Genomic DNA, 21,820 nt, shown 5'->3' on the forward strand with positions numbered 1-21,820 from the left:
AAAACATTGCAAATCACGGTCATTTAACCACAGGGCTCTGCAAATGGCTGTAAATGCAGGCCAACTGCCAAGCAGCCAATATGTGGTAACAGGAAGGAAACATCAGAACTTTGAAACTGGTCATAAGTAGCTTTCGGGTAGTTAAATGTAATTTCAATTGGTCACTAAATGATCAGTCATATCCCAAGATGTATCTGTAGTGTAAAGCCTATTTTGGGGTGTACCAAATATTTTTTACCTTTCAATTTTGGGAATCATGGTGTCCCAATTTGTCAGGTTGTGGGAAGAAGAGAATTAAAAAGATTCAGCCCATCTTTTATCTTTCTTTTATCTTTATTTGATTTATATACCGCCCTACTCCCAAAGGACTCAGGGCGGTAAACAGCCAAAACAGTAAAAATACATAAATACAAAATTTAAAAACAGAATAAAATCGAATTAGACAATTTAGCCCAGACAAATTAAAACACCCCAATCATTTAAAAACTGATTAAAATTTACATAATTAAAAAAGAGGGAAAAGATTAGGCCAGGCCCGCCTGATGGAATAAAAAGGTCTTGAGAGCACAGCGGAAGGTGCGCAGATCCTCCGTATCTCCGGGGGTAGTTCATTCCAGATAGTAGGTGCCCCCACAGAGAAGGCTCTCCCCCTAGGGGCCGCCAGTCGACATTGTTTGGCCAACGGCACCCGGAGGAGCCCCTCTCTATGAGAGCGTACCAGCCGGTGGGAGTCTATTGGTGGCCAAAAACTGGAAGTAAATGCCGTTTTTGGCAAAAACATCATAAATTTCGGTCATGTGTTTGTGGGACACTGCAGTCATAAATGCGGGCCGGTTGCCAAGTGCATGAAATGTGGTCACATGACCCGGAGGTAGCTCTCAGAACTTCAAAACCAGGTCCTTTGGGAGAGGGGTCAGTCATAACTTTGAACATTCACTGTGACCAGTCATAAGTGGAGGACTATTGGCATATGTTTAGTTCAGCACAAATTCTGTCCATTTGGAGTGAACAAATAAAAAACTGAACTTTAGCTGGATTGTTCTATGTCATTGTTGGGCTGGGCCTGACAGCTGTTACTCCCAACTGAGCTGTTGCTTTGGCAGCAGTTGCAATAGGTCCAAGAAGCAGAAGCCTAGTAGCTGCCCTGGTAATTTCTAGTATTCACCTCCTTCCTCACTGGTTATGAAGGATTAGGAAGGGAAGAACAGAATAGAATACTATAATTGGGAAGCAAAAATCCAATAAATGTCTGCAGAGAAATACCAGAAAATCCAATTACAGGTAGTCCTTGACTTACAACAGTTCATTTAGTGACCGTTTGAAGTTACAATGTCACTTTAAAAAAGTGACTTATGACTTTTTTCACACTCTCAACAGTTGCAGAATCCCATGGTCACTTGATCAAAATTTAGATGCTTGACTCATATTTATGATGGCTGCAGTGTACCTGGATCATGTGATCACCTTTTGCAAAGTCAGTGGGTAAACCAGATTCACTTAACAACCGTGTTACTAACTTAATGGCTGCAGTGACTCATTTAACAACTGTGGCAAGAAAGGTCGTAAAACGAGGCAAATTCACTTAACTCTCTCAGCAAAAGAAATTTTGGGCTCAGTTGAGGTTGTACTGTAAGTCAAGGTCTATCTGAAGAAAGCAACAATTCCATACAGACATCATCTGATATCATCTTCTACATCAATCTTGGTCAACCTTGGTGACTTGAAGATGGGTAGACTTTAACTCCCAGAATTCCCCAGCCAGCGTTGCTGGCTGGGGAATTCTGGGAGTTGAAGTCCACCCATCTTCAAGTCTCCAAGGTTGACCAACACTGTTCTACATGATACACATCTTCTAGTTGTCAGTTGGATCTTTGCAGCTCAGCTGCAGTATGCCTGACAAAAAGATGTTGAGGCAGCTGAGTGATGATTCTTCTGAGAGCACTGAAAATCAAAAAGAAAAAGTATTTAGGTAACAGGAAGTTAAAGGGAGGCTTCAAGTATCAACTATCCATCTCTGTTCTTCCCCAAATTCATCTCTGCATTCACATATTAGTTAATAGCAGAAACTTCAAGGACTATTACTAGGTTAGTTGTTTTACTGAAGACAAAGAAAATAGTCAAATAATGTAGAAGATTTATCTGATATAGAACATAGAAATAAATCTGCCCACATCATAAGCCCTTTCTTGCACCTTTTTTGGGTCAATAGAATAATGGTCATTTTTTCCCAGCCATGAAACTGGAATGCACCTGTTCTATGTTTACACAATCTAATGGGTCTCAGAATTTCTGCTTCCTGTCTCATCAGCTTCACCTCCTTCACTCCCTAATTTCTCATTCCCCTCATTCAACCTGGAGGTACCAGGTGCATCCTCCTTTCCTCCCCACCTATGTGAGACTGCTTCTTCATGGTTTCTGTTGACCTTTGTTCTTCCAGAACATGTGCTGCCCCAAGAGTATTCAGCAGCTCCTTTCAAAGACATCATTTTCTGCCATTTATATTGCTCAGCATCTCCATCAAGTCAGCTGTCTTTGATGAATCACCAATAGTCATCCCATCTAATAAATCTTACTACCCATCAGTTCTTAGAATAAAAACAGAATTTTTGTTTTTCTGCCTACTCTTTAAATCTCTTTTCTTCTCTGGGCCAAATAGTCCCTTGTGGGATAGCAGATAGTTTTACACAGCAGAAAGAATGAATAGAGAGAAATTCTGAAGCTAGGAATATAACTTTTATCTGAAAGCATTCTTGAGTTTACTACTTGTGTGAAAGACAAATAAAGACAAGCTCTATTTAAGGAATAGCATAGTGCTAGGAAAGCCCAAGTGACTTCAGTGTAGAATATTTATAACTAAGAGCCTATAATGTGCTCTCCTGCATTATGGAGAGAGAAGAAATCAGATAAGTACTTGACCTGCACAGGTCAGTGTCAGAAAAGAAAGATGACTGAACTGTGGGAGGAAGCAATAAAAGCTCTGGAAATATCAGCTTAACCAATACTGTAGGTGGCTTGTTGGACCAAAGTGCAAAATAAATCTTTTAGAGAAGGACATGACATTAAAGTGCAGGGTCCATCTACTAAATGTCTCTATATTTATTGCTGTAATGGTGAAGAGGCTTTGAGATGTCAAAAACTGGTGTATGCAAAGTTGAATTCCATCAGCTGGGGGCTATGGTGGTCCTCCTTCCATTTCTGATTCTTTTTCATTTGGAATAGACAGAGATCGCTGCTTTGGAATTTCTCTGTTCTTTTCTCTTCCATTCATCATCATCTTCCATTTCTTAGTTGGCTGAAGTTTCAGAGCTTTCCTCCTGCCCAGGGATATCATAAGAGAGACAGGATTGCCATCTATTCTCTGGGAGAAATTGCTAGAGGTTTCTCCTATTGAATCTTTACTTCGTTCTAACACCAAACTGTAAGAAGGGGTAGTTCTAGTTTATAGAATATATATCTTCATCCGAACTCCCACAATTCCAGAACTCTCTCCCTGGACTTCATTCAGGGCAATCTCCATCACTTTTTCAGTGGACATATAAGTACCTTTTCCTTCTGAATAATTTGTTCTCTCTCCTTTTTCCCACAGAACCAGAACCTCATAACCTCAGTTTTTTTGCCTCCTGCAATTATGATGAAAGTATTGAGACCAAGTGTGCAGAGAATGATGGGTGTGATGCAGGACTAGGGCAGAATGGGCACTGATATAGCAGGAAAAAAAGTTACAGGATTAAACTGTACAAGTACAGGAAATTTTCCATCTAGCTTTTTAGACAAACATGCAGAGTGGAGAAATGTGGTGGAAAACCAGAATAGGTCACTAAAAATCAGCATTGAGTAGCTGCAGTTACTGGAAAAAATAAACTGCCTAATGGGAGAGGACTGGAAAACATTTTGTGAACAGTATCCATTGGTAAAATTGCAACATTAGAGTAGAAGAATAAATTGAGTATAAGTGAATGCAGCCACAAGTAAAAAAAAATGAACCAATTAAAGTTCTTAGGTAACATCATCTCATCCAATTCTGAATTATGGAAAGAGGACAGATGGAACTCTTCATCAACTGATAAAATATTTTGCCTAAACAATGCCACAAATTGAGGACTTCTATTATAAATATTGCTGAGCACATTGTAAGCCGCCCTGAGTCTTCAGAGAAGGGCGGCATATAAATCAAATTAAATATATATATATATATATGTACAGGCAAGGCAATAGTTCTGGAAAACATGTTGAATAAATATATGAACTATCTCAAAAAGATGGCATTAGAAAAGAAGTAAGATGCCACTTAATTGTGCCTAGGTCCTTGGTCTATGATAAATCTTTAATAAAATTAAAGATTTACAAGGAAACTATCTCAAAGCCCTTGCATGAGGAATGAAAGGGACAGGTTCCATCAGTCCAGCTAGCTTATTGGTGAAAGACAGGACACAGTAAAGTGTGTCTTACACTAAAGTGGTAAGAAAACGCATAAGACTTGGCATCTGTTTCAATGCGTACCTATCAAACACAATAGAGAACGATGAATCATATGAAATACTCCAAAAGTTTCAGCTAGCTTATGTTGGATCATAGCTGCAAGGGTTCCTCTGTCAAGGAAGATGAAACATATAGCTGGCCAGTTCTTTGCAAAAAAGAGGTATATTGAAAATGATATCATATTCCTGGGTTTTGATGAGGAACAAAAGCTAAAATGAGAAAATTGCACTCATCTGACCTGGTTCTGTTTGCCAACAAATCAAACTAACTGGTTGTCAGTTGCACCTTTTTGCTAAAGGAGGAAGTATTGACTGTACGGATTGTATCTTTATTATCTCCCAAATAGTTTGTTTCTGATTCTGCAAGATGCATTTTATTCCCTAAACTAGAAACTTTAAAGATGGTTTTTAACTGCTGTGGGGTTCTGTAACCCAAGTTCTAATTTCTCACATATGGATATAACCAACATACTGTAATTATAAACCAAAAGGTGTGTGTTATTAAATTACAAAGAGGCCAGAGCTAGGCATGTGCATTAAGACGTTATTAACAGGAAAAAATTTGTGCTTCAATAAAAATACATATAGATCTTGCAATCTAAAATTACTAAAAGAATCCTTAAGTTTAAATCAGCATGAAGTTTGCCTTTAGTTCTTTTTGAGGTCAGTCTGCAGCAGTTGAAAAGAAACAAAGCAGAAATAAATGGAAATGATACTATTTTGGAAATGTTGTTGAAGTTTTGTTTAATGGTTAATAACTTTTATCTTCCACCTTTAAGCTTATTTCAAGTTTCAATAGCCACAAAAAATACTGAATATTCAGCATAAGCATCAGGTCATTTTTAAAGTATGTTCCCTGTATAGTAGCTGTTAGTTGATAGAATTCCAGATCTAAACAGCCCCTTCATATGATCAGACCAAACTTGCACAAATACAGTTAGTTCATTTCTGTTTGCTTTTGAAATATTTAGCTGATGGCACAAAATGAGAAGTTTTCAAAAGTTCTTTGTTTCATGTCTCTTTTCCTTCCAGGCTTATTTGCACACAATTATTTCCAATAAAAGAAAGTTGGCATTCTCAGGGTTAGAAATAAGATATCAACATGAATTTGGGTATTATAATGTTAATTTTAGAAAAGACATTCATTTCAAAGACAATCAAATGAATTGTAGGTTTGCGGGTATGGAATAAAAACGTCAGTAATGCCCTTATTTTTTTCTATATTGATTTTGTTTTAGAGCAAGCATCATTATCTAACTTCCATTAATCCTCCAATTACATCTAGCTAAAGAATTGGTGATAAAGCTTGCAAATGAATAAAAATATTTGAACCACAGGAAGCCTCCTATTTATGAATAATTGTATAGAAAATCATTTTCAGGGATGAAAAAGAAATGGGCAGTTCTAACACAAGAAATCTAAAATATGTTTCCAAATATTTTGAAAAAGGTTTGTAGGTAGTTCTCAAGTTATGACCAAAAAGGGGCCTGCCTACCATGGTTGTACCTTGTGATGGTCTTAAAATTAGTCATGTGTCTGATCCAATTTTATGAGTTTTTTTCACAACGGTCATTAAGTGAATGCAGCATTTGTGAATTTATGAGTGCAGTTTTTCTGATAATGAAGTTAATACCAGTTTTTGGGAAATCTGTTCTAAAATATGATCATGGGATTATGGAACACCACAAATGGCTATAAAGGCAGCCCAATTGCCAAGGGCCTGAGTTTACTTATTTGATCCAATATACCAGTACCCAAACTCAGCCATATCCATCTCTCAGTCGCTGGACTGTACCAACAACTATATTCTGCCTAATAGTTCATATGCCACCATGGGCATTTGCAGATACTAAACCCAGTTCTTGTAGCCTATTATTCTTAAAAATCACTTATGCAATTTCCTGCCATTCAGATGCAGGAAACATACAACAAGAGAATACAAACTGTAGAAAAACTTAATAGTTTAGAAGTAATTTAAATACCTGATATTTCCCATGTATATGACATGACTCCAACCAACAAACCTGTACATTCAATCCATAAATATTAGAGAGCATGTGTTAATTCAATAATTAGCATTTTAATTAAGGTACAAAATATCTCTACATAGCCATGAAACCTAGGGGGTAAGCTCTCATACAGACTAACCTACTTCCCGGGGTTATGAGACAGAAAATTATCCATATCCTGAATTCCTTTGAGAAGCAGAAAGATAATGTGTAATGTACTCAGTTTTGGTTTTCTCCAAAGTTTGTTATAGGAAAAACCTGCAATGAATATTGAATAGATGTAAATAAAAACAAGAATTCAAAATATGCATGGAAATACATACAATAAAACACAACGTTGAATGCTCTAATTAAAGTGGATTACACATTTAGAAAAAGAATCAGAACAAAACAAAATTAAGGGAAGGACAATGAAAGGTATACCAGATTATTTAATTCTAAATGGAAGCTCTTTGTAACGTGACTTCACCAGATGCATTGGAATTACAACATCCAAAATTCTCAGGGAACATGGGAGTAAGCTTTCATGGATAATAATTAAGTGTCTCACTATAATATGGATTAAAATGTTCTTTTCCCCCCACAAAATTGTTTGCTTTTTAACATAATTTTCTTTATCAAACTAGCATATAGACTTACAAGACAAAAAAATGAGGAAAATACTCTAGTCCTAATGCATAATTCAATGTGAACACCCTGTCTCTTTGAAACCAATGTGAAATTAATAATATATAGAATGATTGATTATATTCCTGTGGGGATATTTCATACAGAAATTCCAGTGATTTTAAATGGGTTTTCATGGTTTCCCCCACAAATTCCTTTATCTATGAAACTTTGGGTAATTAAGTGTAAACCAATCAATTTTATGCTTAGTTCTCAGCAAAGTATTCCCAATGTTACACTCAATTCCTGATTCAGGTTGAATCATACATCATTGTCTACAGTGGTGGGTTTCAAAATTTTTTACTACCGGTTCTGTGGGCGTGGCTTGGTAGGCGTGGCGTGGCGTGGCTTGGTGGGTGTGGCTTGGTAGGCGTGGCAGGGAAAGGATACTGTAAAATCTCCATTCCCTTCCTACTCCAGGGGAAGGTTACTGCAAAATCCTCATTTCCTCCCAATCAACTGGGACTTGGGAGGCAGAAAATAGATGAGGGCAGGGCCAGTCAGAATTTTTACTACCGGTTCTCCGAACTACTCAAAATTTCCACTACCGGTTCTCCAGAACTGGTCAGAACCTGCTGAAACCCACCTCTGATTGTCTTATCGAGCCAATGATATGATTGGAAAAGTGGATTCCAAGAGGTTTGCTGATAGAAACGCAGGACCCTGCTCTCCTAGTGAAATGCTTATTGGATGAAACTAACCAACAGTAATTTATTAAATAAATGATTAAACAAAACATGATTTAGTGTAATGTGAAAACCATATGACAAACTACAGATTGGCTGGGTTTTCTCATTACATTAAACCATGTTTTGTTATTTAATAAATTACAATTGATTAGTTTCACTGAATAAGCTAAACTATGTTTTTTTGTAACTCACAATGGCAGAGTTTAAATAACGTACTGAAATAAAACCAAAGAAACTACTTAATGACTTTGCTCAATGTATATATCCAGTAGATTTTAACTGCAGTAATAAGCTGTTCAAACTGGGCTGATATCTAGATACAGAAAGACTTTGTTTTATATCATTGTTCTATGTAAATGAAGATGTCAGGGATCAATTTTGAGATCTTTACACGTGAAATAAGTTTTCTTCTATTTAATATGGTCTTCCCCTGGGTTCCAGTGTCCTTAACAGTCATATGGAAGCCGTATTTATTTACTAAATTGCTAGGCCACCTATCTCTCCTATAAGGTGATACTAAGCCTTATTCCACAGCTCTAGTTTTCTCAGAGGTAATGATGAGAAAGTTTGGATCTAATGGTGTAGATCTCAAAAACACCAAAACTTTAATCTGGAACCTTAAGAAATATAGAAGAAATAATTAAAGTTGACTATAAAAACTCAAATGAGTAAGATTATGTTTTAAAAAAGTGTTTTCAAGTCCACCATCCACCCTGATACATGAAATTTGCTCCAATAAATAGTTGGGTAGATGTGCACCTATGCATACAGAAAGAGAAAACACTGCTGGAAAAAATGGATACAAGCAAACTATATCTCATTAGACTTCATGAAAGGAGCAGAGGTTTTCATAATATTTATATGAACATTTATTTAAACATCAGAGACCTTCAACACATATAGTTTCAAATGTAATATTTCCCAGACATTAGCTGCAGACTGTCTAAACTAATTCCCTCTGTCCACACCATATGTGGAACAATGAGTGAGATTTTATAGCATAGTTCTCATTTTCAGGGTTTTTTTACTGGATGTTTAAAATCACACACATATATGTTAGCAGAATAAAATAGCATTAGCTATACAATTGCACCATTGGAAACTATGTTCCTTTTCAACCTTAAAAGGAAATCTTTAAAGTTCCAAAACTGAGTCCAAAAATAGAGAGAAAAAGAAATTTGTGCCAAGTTTGTGGGTAGTTATCTTTTTCCACTCTTTTTGTTTAGTTTAAAAAGGCTTTTAACTGAAACAATGATACCGACACTTTTCATTAAACACTAATAGCTGGAATCTAAGCCCATGAATTTGCAAGCTTATGCTTTCTTTAATTGAGAATAAGTCTACTGAATTCCATGTGATTTGTTTCTAACATGCTGCACATTAACTCTGTATTGTTCTAAAACATACATAATTTAAGGGAAATTCCTTTTTTATCAGTATTTAAGAAACTGATACCCTGCTGTTCCACTTTTGGGTATTAATCAGAAAGCTAAGAAGTAATACCAATAAAAGAATAATGTAATATAATTAAACATTCCAGAAAAAAGCTACAAACAAGAACACCATACCTTCTCGTTCTTCATTGCAATGTTGTACAATAACCTAAAATCAGATGATTTAATACATATTAAATTTAAATTTAGTAACAAACATCAGTCCAATGTCAGAACCTATGATTTTATGCTCCTGCTGAAAGGGCTTCAAGCTACCTCTATAGGCAGATTTGTCACTATTCATTTCTAGAGTTAGAATGCAATCCTAGGCACTAAATAACCTTGCCAAAAATATTGTCTCATGCGGAATCCTTGATACTAGCCAGGTCTTGAAATTCATCTTCATTAAACCAATGTATTTCATTCTGTCAACTTCGTCAAACCTCAGAGTTTCTGGAATGTTAGCCCCACCTGTTTCTGGAGGACACGAAAGAGGAAAGAGAAGCCCTCTCCTCATGGTACAGAATGGTACTTTGAAAGAGCAGGCGGTGTCCTCATATGAGCCCTGGGGAAAACTCTGCCAGCAAAACACCTGCACAAGACCAGTTTTCCTAGGTAAGTTCATACACACTGTGTTGTTGCGCTTGATTGAACTACAATCAAAAATGCCATGCAACAATTATATCCTGCTTCTCAATATAAACTTGATAAAACCTAAACATGAGGTTAGTAAATTTAGTTATGGAAGACTACATATCCTTGAAAAGCTTTTTAATTACCTAAATCAAATAGAAAGCTGCAAGCTGGAAGTCACATAGTGGTACCAGTTTTAATTTGCAATAAAGGTTTTTGCTTTCTAAGTCACCTGTACTATAAGACTGGAGCACAGCATGTGGTAAATATCTTTACAAGATCATACAGATGAAGAACCACTCTTAAACTACAAGTCCAGATCTGGGAGTATGGAGGCTCGTTATTATAAGCGCTTTCTTTGATTGGCTAGATAGGATGGAATTGCAACTTTCCAAGTTTCTAGCTTGTGGGACTGTGATCCAGTCTGAAACTGGACTGAAAAAGATCTAGATCAGGGATGTCAAACTTGCGTCATCATGGCGGCGTCACGTGACGTATTGGGACTTTTCCCCCTTCGCTAAACTGGGCAGGGTCGGGGCCAGCACATGGCGCATCCAGCTCCCGGGCCACAAGTTTGACACCTCTGATTTAGATAATCTTTCTTCCAAGATGGCCTGGACTTGTTTTGCCATCACCCTGGTTAGGAAACAGGCCTAAAAGAAATAATCTAAACTGTTTTTTTTTCCCCCAAAAGGAATGCACTATTACCATTTTTCATGTCTGACAGTACCTCTCCCTTATTGAGGAACAATTGAATGAACATGAAAGTTTCTCTCCCTCTCCCCTTTTAGAACTAGCCAAGAGGGAGCAAGATTAATTCTTCCAGAAGATGTCCTTTCCCTATCTTTTGGATACAAGCCTTCTGGAATATTCCTTCCCTACTTAATTTTGGTTTGGAGATATGGGTACATTTAAACACTGTAGATTATGTTTCCTAGCTCAGAATGTCAAGGGACTGTATACTCTTTAAATTCCTTTCCTTTCCCCTTTTTTCCAAGTACTTGAAGTGCCAAAACTCTTCTCAGAGAACAGACCTCCCAATTTGTTTGTTTTTTCTTTCTTTCTTCCTTTTTTCTTTCTTTCACATACATAGGTCAAAGATCAATTCTGATCATTACTCACTATAGCGAAAGGCTGTTTTAACACCTTTTCTGAAATATGAAATTTACTTCATATGTCAAGAGAAAGTAAATCCTTAATGGTATGAAGAAGTCAGAAACAAAGATTATAAAAAGGATTTGCAAAGGAATTCAAAATTAAGAGGCACAAGTAGGGAAGTGCACTGTCTACTAAATACAAATGCACAATTCGTATTCTCCATATAACGTCCTGCTGAATTCCTTTTAAAGGCAAGCTGTAAGGCAGCAGCCATATTAATGTACTATTTCCTTGAAAGTGTGGAATAAGGTTTTAATTGTACATCGAGAGAGAAAATATAAATGTAATTGCATACTACTTAGTTTTTAGTGGTGATTACGGTATTTTATACAAGAGCCAGTTTAGAGTAGTTGGTTAACATATCAGCCTAGAAATTGGGAGACTCTGAGTTCTAGTTTCATCTTAGATACAAAGCCATCTGAGGATCTTGGGCCAGTCATTTCTCTCAGCCCTAGGAAGGAGGCAATGGCAAACCACTTATGAAATCTTGACAAGAAAACTGTTAGGACTTATCCAAATAGTTGCCAGGAGCCAAGACTTATTTGATGGCACATACACACACACATACACAAAAATAGAAAAATGTATCATATGAAGCTTTACTCGGGTTTCAATTAAATCAGTGCAGAGTCAGAAGTTAAGATGGCCCAGCATCTTAAACCAACTGATGCTAAAGGCCAGATTTGCTTCTGAACTGCCTTAAAACCCTTTTTTAGAAGTGTTTTAGTATGTTATATGGACCAAGTTAACATCTTCCCTCTTTTGCTGGACACTTTTCTTGCAGGAAAGCTTACATGAGAGCATAAACAGAGCAGACCCCTGGCCCATCTAGTCCGGCAATATTTTCACAAGGCCAACCAACTGAATAAAGCCCACTAGTCTCCCAGCAGGTGACCTTCAGATAGCAGTCACAACTGCTATCAAGGCTAATAAACATTGATGCCCTCCCCCCCATGAGTTCCATGAATTGGTCTAGCTAATGGGTGTCCAATCTTTTGGTTTGCCTCGGCCACACTGAGTGAAGAGGAGCTGTCTTGGGCTGCATATAAAATATATAATATAGTTAATGTACATAAAAATCACATAATATGTATGAGAATCTATTTTTTGGAGTTCTTAAATAAAAAAAAAGAGTTAAAATCCAAAAAAAAAATAATGCTAAAAGTTTACACTCTTATGGGGATGCATTTTCTAGCTGTCCATCGGTTGAACACTCACGGTCTAACTTTTTTGAAAGCAGCCTAGCTGGTAGTCAGCATCACATCTTCTGATAGTAAATTCCAAAGCTCAATTACAACATGTGTTTATCAAGCATGAACAATCAGACCCACATGGGGAAATTTGTTAGCTATTTTATTGCTCATGTCTACGACACAAGGATCTTCTCAGATTGGTGGTTTGTACCTGGGCCAGATTAGTGAAGGTTTAATAGCATTCAAGAGGGATCAGATCCTGCCCTCTTGTGCCTATGTAGAGATTCTAGACTAGTTCCCTCCTTGACTCCTGCCTCTGGCTCAGCCAATCTCTCTCTGACAGTGTTGTGTAAAAAAGACAAATTACTTTTGGTCTGTCCTGATTTAACTGGGTAACCTGTGCATCCAGTATTTTGGGAAGGGGAAAATAGTTTTTCCTTTTCTACTTTATTCATACTATCCATATTTTTTGCATAGCTTAATCAAATCCTTTCTTAGTTGCCTCCTTTCTAGACTGAAAAGATCCAAATGTCACAACTTTTCCCGATAGGGAAGCTGATCCAGCCCCTTGATCATCTTATTCCCTTTTCTGAATCTTCTTTAGCTTCACTACATTCTTTTTGAGGTGTGGTGGCCAGAAATGCACATAATATTCCAGAAGCAGTCACACCATTGCTTTTTATAAATTGCTTTATATAAAATCCTGGCATCTCTATTTTCAGTACCATCTCTATTATTCCTCAAATGCTGTGGGTCTTTTTTACAGCAAATGAGTATGGTGTGACACCGTCATTGAACTGTTTACCATTAATGTAGCAGAGGTCAATTAGAATAAATGTGCCTGAAGAGACAGGGTAGCATTGAGTTTCCCAACTTTGGTGGCTTCCAGATGCATTGCTTTCAGTGATGAAAACTGCCCAATAAGCAGGGCTGTTAAACAAGAATTCTAGGACTTGAATTGCTGAAAGTCTGAAACATTGGACAAAGGAGGTAAAAATGTTATATTTTGTTTGGATATCATAATCAGATTTTCCTCATCCTTCTGCCATATAAGTGAAAGGAGCAAAAGTGTGAATGAACAAAACATGAACTATTTTATTAAAATATTACAGGTGACCAAGTAAAGAAAGTACTTTCCCCCAAAACAGAATGGTGGTAGCTTGTTTTACACACTCACAAAAGCATACTTTGTTTTAATTCCAAAATTCTTAACACAATGTAGGATCCTAATGAGCCATTAAGTCCTTGGCTCTGCATATTAATAATGTATCCCAGCCTGATGGAGCCCTATTTCAGATAGTTTTATAACTGGATCCATGGGCAAAAACACCATGGTTCTGGTTTAACTGTGAACCATTCAGGCTGGAAAAGTTCAATTGAAATTGAACAAGGCCAAGACATTTGCTCAGAGCCCCAGGCAAAATGGCACATTCATTCCCCATCCCACTAACTACTGATTAGATTGGTGGTTGAATGTTATTTATAAATTGAGGGAAAGAATCCAAAGACTATAAATTAGTTTAGAGGGTTAGCCTAGTGAATCTATGCAGGCTGCATAGAATATTCCTCTTTGTCTTCTTGAGTGCTGCTGCCCGGCTAACTTGGTAATTTGCTAACTGGAAGAACAGCTTCATTCAGCATAACAGCAGAGTTGTTTATGACCCAGGCAGTACAGAAAGCATTTTTAGCCTGAAATATGTATGGAATTTTGTTTTGCTGGTAATTTGTATTCTTCAGGTTGCATTAAGGTAATTTAACTTATTCTAATAATATCTAGAATATAATTATATAAATAAATTTAGGATCTGCCTATGTGCTGAAATTGTACTTGAATATAATGGACAGCCAAGAAAACAAACAAATGGATCATTGAACAAAATCAACCCAGAGTTTCACTTACGGTACAAATGACCAGATTCAAATCCCTTTGGACATATATTGTGAAGACCTGACTCTCTGGAAAGGCTCTAACACTGGGAAAGGTAGAAGGAAAAAAGATGACTAGCAACAAGGTGATGAGCCTCAGTTTCGATAATGATAGCTTTACTGTTGAAAGATCTGAGAGACAAGATTGGTGACAAATCATCATGGAGAAAATCTATCTATGTGGTTGCTAAGAGTCTGCACCAACTTGATGGGCACATAATCAAGAAGAAAATGGACTGGATATTCAAAAGGAACAACTTCAAAATTGAGAATGCTCCCTAACATCTTCCATCTGAAGCAGTTGCTTCATTCTGCTTTATGGTAGAGTTGGGCCTCCCTGGTAAAGGGAGGGTTTTGAATATAATGGCCTAGATTTATACAGCAAGCTAATCCTTACTCAAGTAAATCCTATTTTGATTTAGTGCATGCTGAGAAACAGGCCAGCATGTATTTCCAGGAATATCAAGTTGATATAACTTTTCTTGCTTTTCAAATCCCATCTTAAAATCTACTTTTTGGCCAATCAATCTAGTTTCTGTGCAACTTAGTCTATAATTAATCTTATAACTGAAATGCATTTTGCTTCTTGGTTTATTTCTACTGCCCCACATTTTAGAATTGGTTCACACAATGTTTTGAACCATGATGTAGTTTTTCATATTTTGGTTTAGTAACCAATTGTAGCTCATTCAATAAATCATAGAAAAAGAAAACTATGTCTTCATATGATTCATGATTTGTGTGAAAAATTCTCATAATCCAAGTTTAATTCTGGATAATCATCACTGGATATTGCTGATAAAGACAACCGCCCAAACCCTTCGATTCATATATCACACTGAGCAAGACTGGATGTATTCAGTTTTGGCACCAACTGTAGTTTCTAAAATATGGCTCATGGTTTAGCATGTTGAATGAACCCAGGCAAATGTGGTTTATTCATTGAATCATGGTTAAATAACCATGGCTTTATGCAAATCCAGCCAAGGTAGACAATAATGAACAATCATTTCATATAAGGAAATTAGTTAACATTTCAGTTCCAACCTGAGAAGTCAAGAAAGAAGTTTGCCTGTAATTGCCAAATGTTTCTTGCCTGCCTGGTTGTAATTTACAAAGGAAATGACTTGGCATGTATCCTCTTAACTAATTAAAATGATGCAGTTGAAACATTAAGTAGAAATCATTGCTATTATGGGATAGCTATTTCCTGAAGGCATTATCCACAACTCTGAAAGGGCACCATTATCTTATGAAACTGCTCTTTGCAAAGCTCTTGATTTTGAAAGAAGTCTTTGCTCCTTTAATAGGAGACTGAATTGATGGCATTGACCTTTTTGAGTGTTTAATCTGTTGTTGGGAATGAGCAATTTGTGCAACAAGTTTTAAAGTCCTTTTAATATACACAATACTCCATTTTCTGTTCAATAATAACATTAGCTCTTTGGGGAGAAAGGAACCTGTTTTGACCATGGAGCAAGGAGGGCTTGAGTCTTTCATCTATGGGTGGTATATATTTTACCACCCACCATTCATGTGAATCACCCAAGCAACAGAAGCCAGAGAGCTGGAACTAGGGTCCTAAGTGAAAGCAAACCCAGAGCATACTTCTTTGTGGGGGATTAAGCATTTCTCGGTATGCTACTTCTAGACAAAAATCAGTACAGGCTGCCCCAACCACTCTGTGGGCTGAAGCATAATAAAGCTGAAAATTCCTGAAGCCTGAGGAAATTCATAAGCCAAATGTGCTGTATTTTAGAATTTTTTACAATTGCCCTTGTTCTACCTCCAGTGGAGTGATTTTATTTTGCCAGTAGGAATGACAAAACAAAAATATTTTCTGCAAGGAAGAATTTCTTTGTTGTTTGCAAGGCTTCTGGATCCAAGTCTGTATTTCTCCATTTTGCCTCCCAACTTCTTTCTCAATCTGGAACAACTGCTAGACATAAATCTCCTAGCTAGTATGGTATGGGAACTCTGGTTGTGGCAATCCTAAATCTATCTGGATGCTAATGTAAATTACCTTGATGGCTGAGACCTGCATATATCAGGCAGTGGTATAATATTTCAAATGTGGGCCGGGACCAAGGAAATACAAATTTAATTGTCCAGTGGACTATAGAGCTTCATGGATGATTTTGGACAGTCATGGATGATTTTGAACAGAGACATTATTTCTCAGTCCCACTTCCTTCACAAGGTTGAAAAGATAAAATTTGGAAAACTCTGATGCATGCTGTTTTGAGTTTGCAGAGGAAAGGCAAAATATAAATTTTGAGTTTGCAAAAGCTTGTTTGTTTGCAAAGGATCAGCTTCTGCCACATGTATTATCTGCCCCAGTAAAGTTTGATTGTTCATTATCAATTCCAAGACATTTTTTCCAAATGCCTCATCATGATAATTAGCTGTTTTTTCATCATGTGGTTGTGGATTATTGCTGCTGCAATTTTACTGCTTATGGAATGCAAATGCTGGGTCCAAAGTTTTGTAACTTTTATAAAATTGCATGGAGATTGTAAAAACTGCAACACATATAATGGAGTAGAAGTGAAATAATATATAGTAATGAAGCAAATATTTGTAGAAAATTATGCATGGTTGCATATTTTGCCTACTACCAATTTGATTACATTTAATATTGTTACCTCTGCAAAGTTTATTTTGGATTCATTTGTTAACTTTTTTAGTTTTCTTTTTTAATTTCAATGGAACAGAACTCATAAACATTTCAAGACACAAGTGTCTTGGGAAAAGATGGCCAGTCATGAATTTCATACTGTTCTCTGCCTCCTAGTGGACAAAGCCCCTATTTCTCACTCTGCTGTAAATGAAGAAACTTTATTTTCATTCCTCCTAAATGAAAGTATCTCAAATGCAGTTGTTCCTATTTTATTCTCTGCAGAATTCATGAAACTTGCTACTTTCTTCACCAGGGAAGTCATGATTGGATTGCACAATTCTTACCCAAAAAACAGTTTACTAGATTTCATTGACACTACTTGAGGTCTATTATAGGAGGGGCATGCTAGTTTATGGTGACAAAAAAATCAGCAGAAATATTTCCCAACTAAGTAATTTTTACTGAAAGACATAAGTTTTTTTTAATGTGATATATGCTACCATCTGTCAGCAATGCTTTTTTAGATTCTACATAGGACAAACAGGACGGACTTTGTGCAAAAAAAGTGATGGACACAAATTTGTCCTTGGGATTCAAAATAAGGACAAAGTAGTATCAGAACATTCCAACCTTTCAGGACACTATAACAGACATCAAAGTGGCTTGTTTGGAAAAGCAGGACTTTGGTGCTACCATTGAGAACAAGCTGCTGAACATTTCAGGCAATCTCAGAAAGTCTTATCAAATACCATAGATTTTTAACACGTGTTCCTTGATAAATACTGGTAATCTCTTTCACATGGATTCATCTGCATAATCAACATGTCATCGCCTCCCTCCCACTCTCATCTACCTCATCAGCCTAACCACTCTATGTACCTGATAAAGTAAACTTGAAGATCATGAAAACTTCTGCCTTTAAATAAAACATGTTAGTTAAAAAGATGTTCCCAGACTCCTTCTGGTTACTAGAAATTCAGTTTATCTTCCTTTAATTCTGCCAGAATTTCTTCTTCTCTTGAAGAAACATCCATCCTTGCTTGGTCATACTTTTCTGACAATTGTTATAAGCCATGATATGCAAGAATCCAAGAAAGAGATGCTAAGCCAATTCACTCAGAATACCCATGTCTGCATTTTCAAAATGCAACAAGCATGGCCAAAGGATCCCCCGGCATAACATGAATCTGAACTAAACTTGAGGCAGTATTCAATCAAAAAAATGAAAGTTATTCTATTCTCGGGTGCAAGGCTAAGGGTTCACTATGTTTGGTTTTTACTCTACACTACATGAAGTTTGCCCAGGTATTTCAAATAGATTTGCATGGCTCCTCTGAACAAATGTAATGCCAAGTCACATAAACACAGCAGTTAATAACCTAAGGCACCCTGGACCACAGTGAAAACAATAATCCATATAATAAAAAAATAACTATGTACTGCAAGCTAAAGAAAAGAAAAAAATGTGCCTGGAGTTTTAAACAATAATACTGTTGGGATCACACTTCCTAATAAGATAAAGACTATTATTTCCAAATTGTAATGACTAGGTTCATACATGTTAATATAAAAAAATTATACTTTGGTTTATTGCAATATATGAATCTGGACCCACTGCCAAGAAAAAATTGCCAAAAAAGGGCATGTTTTGTCTTAAAACCACTGATAAGACTATGCACTAGATGGTACCTAAAGCCATGTTCACTGATAGCTTCCAGATGTTCCAAACACCTCCCACAATTCCTTACCATGCTGTGGAGAAGAGGAGAATTAAACATTAAGCTAGAGTAGTTTGCTGTGTTCCCAGATTTTATATATTTGTTGGATTATGGGTGTTTTATGCTTACCTTAATTATGTGTTTTAATCTGAATTGACAAAAATGGAAATTGGCTGCTGCTCAAAATTAGCTTGGATTGGGGTGGTTTATAAGACAACATTTCTAGTCACATTATTTTTGTTGTTTTTTTTAAATTCTATTTTAATGAGCACCACTTATTAACATATAAGAATTTAAATTATCCAAATAAATGCACATAACATGATTTCTATGGAATTTGGAAGTTATCTACTCTGTCCAAGTCCAAAGTTTCAATTATTTTGTACATTGTTTCATCAATTGCCTCTTCAGTGATATAAAGTTAGAAGTGCTTGATAGAGAAATCCTTTGGCAAAAGTTTCTTAATTAACTCAAATACACAAAACTAAGATTGTTGCAAAGCTGTTGTTTCATTAATGAACTCTAAAGCCCAAGACCAATAAACAACCAGGCGATTAAATGTCTGCAAGCAAGCAACCAAGCTCAAAGATCACTAAGGACTTCACAGTTCAACTCTGAGCTACAGATTTTCTCTTCTGTTGGAACCAGCAGTTACCAAACGTTCATTGAAACGGGTCTGTTTTACAGGTCTACAGGGAGCTTCCTATTTCTGGATTTAATGTAAAAAAGCAGCAACCCAAAAATAAATAAAAACCCAACATAACTATTTGTCAAGATTCCCCTTCTATCATTATAATGTACCTATCAAGTTGCAGAAACCAAACTAACACTGCATCACATTTTTTAGTGATTTCAGCAGTCATTCTGGATGTTCAATTAAATATTTATTTTATAAAGTCCTGGCTTCCCCATGGAAAAAAAAACCCTTGCAATTCACAGAACAGTAGCCTAGTTCTAGTTCATACAGAGGTCAGGTAATGTAAGCAACTGATGGATTCAAGAGCTTCTGAATGTGTTCTATTGTTTATATCATTGCCTATATCTTTCACAGTGGAGAAACTTGTTTCTAATTAAACAGCCATCCTACAAAAAGAGATGCAGAGGAGGGCAAAGATCCCTTTGGCTTTAATTTCCTACAGTTGAGAGTCCTAAAGGCTACTTATTTTTATAAAACTACAAAGCTTTTTGCTTTCTTTTGGCCAAATTATGATAACTGGAAATGAGATTATACTCTCTTTCCATAAAAGAAAGGAATTAGGATAAGGAAACTCGGAGGTTTCTATGTGCAAAGCATATGCTTTATCACTGGACTATTGATATTATCTTCTACTGATTTCCTTATTGCTTAAATTGTATTAGTTGGATTGTTGCCTAAGCAGTTCTAAGAAATTTAGAAAGGCGAAGAGGAAAATGGGATGTGATTTCATTCAGCTAGTTTGTCTTTAAGACTAGCAAAATCCAGCATTGCCTTACCATCTCAGGATGTATTATAGTGCTCAAGGTAATTTTGTAATTCAAGTTGTTCCTGAATACTGCATTAGTTTTGGCCTAATATAACTTTAATCAGATCCAAACATCATGGCTACTGCTTAATGAAATGAGGTCTTTAATGCTTCACTAACTCGGGAAGACTATGATACATTATTCACCAATAATTATAATGCTATGTTACATTAGCAAGTTCTAGAACCATAGATATAAATCTATAACAAGTATACCATTGGTGAAATCCTTCGAGGTTTGCCACTGGTTTGCTGTGCACGCATGCCCGGTACATGCCAAACACGCGGTGTGCGCATGCATGCATGTGCGTGCGTGCATGTGCAGTGCACACAAAATGCATACTGCACGCGCACAAGCGCAGTGTGTGCTTTTTCCACGGAAAAAGGAGGCCTGGGGGAGAAATTTGGGATATTCGATTGAGCTTGAAAAATGGGAAGAAATTTGGGGGAAAACCCTAAAACTAACAATGTCGGTTTCCTATAAGGAAAATACATATAAAATGCTGTATAGATGGCACCTCCCTCCAGCTAGATTATCGAAGATGTTCCCGGGAACCTCCCTGGTTTGTTGGAAATGTGACGCCGCTATGGGAACTTATTTTCATATCTGGTGGACCTGTCCCCGAGTAAGAGAATATTGGACCAGAATTCAAAAATGGCTTTTAGAAATCATAGGATGTAGAATAAAATTGAACCCAGAAACGTTTTTACTAGGCATGAAACCAGAGAACTTAAACAAATCTAATTGGTATCTCGTTCTCCACATCATCATTGCAGCCAGGATCTCGTTTGCGCAAAAATGGAAATCCAAAAATATCCCATCGGAGGCTATGTTAACCGCAAAGATCATGGACTGTGCAGAGGCAGACAAGCTTACCGGACTTTTGCAAGATAGACAAGAATCGGAGCTATATATGAGTTGGGACTGGTGGTATGCTTGGCTGCAAAAAAGAATGTAAAATAATAATCTTAGTGTGACTGTGGGTAAATATTTATAGGAATATTGCATGGCAGTTGAGAATTCTTTCTTCTGGATAATCTTTTCTTTTTTTGATGATTTGGTTTAATGGAGATTTGTACTATTTCTAGGTGAAAATTGATGCTTTAAAACTCTATATGTATTATATCACTCTCTGCAATTCTATCCATATTGCTATATTTTTTTTCTGTAATTTTTAATAATTTTCAATAAAAATTATTTTAAAAAAAAGGATGCTTAAGAAGACACGTAGAACAGCGAGGGGGGAACAGCTGTGCCGTGCAATTTAGATTCGCTAGAAAACAATATTTCCTGCTTTCTAGCAATATATATTGTGCGGCACAACTGATCATCAGAAATACCGGTTCGAATGAACCGGTAGCATTTTTTTTTTACCACCGGTTCACCCAAACCGGTAGCTTTTATTACTACTGATTTGCCCGAACTGGTGCGAACCAGTAGCATTTCACCCCTGAAGTATATCCTTATTCGGAAAAGTAATGTGTACACATATAGCAGGAAGAGTTATATGGACTTTCTCCATATAACTGTTTGAATAGAAGAGGTACATATATTGTACAGCATTATGCTCTTAGTATAGCTGTTTCAAACTTGTCCAAATATGTTGGTCTTTAATGTATGGCCAATATGAACTTTTGTCCACCTAACTGAGAATTTATTTATTTGGCTTTTATCCTGCCTTTATTACTTTATAATTACTTTATAAAGTGATTCAACATAATATTTCTTCTTCCTCTGCTTTTTCTGCTCAGCAACCCTGTGAGGTGGGTGGAACTAAGAGTGACCGGCCCAAGG

This window comes from Pantherophis guttatus, chromosome 3 (assembly GCF_059756535.1).
Source record: "Pantherophis guttatus breed Tessera chromosome 3, ASM5975653v1, whole genome shotgun sequence".
Taxonomy (NCBI): Eukaryota; Metazoa; Chordata; class Lepidosauria; order Squamata; family Colubridae; genus Pantherophis; species Pantherophis guttatus.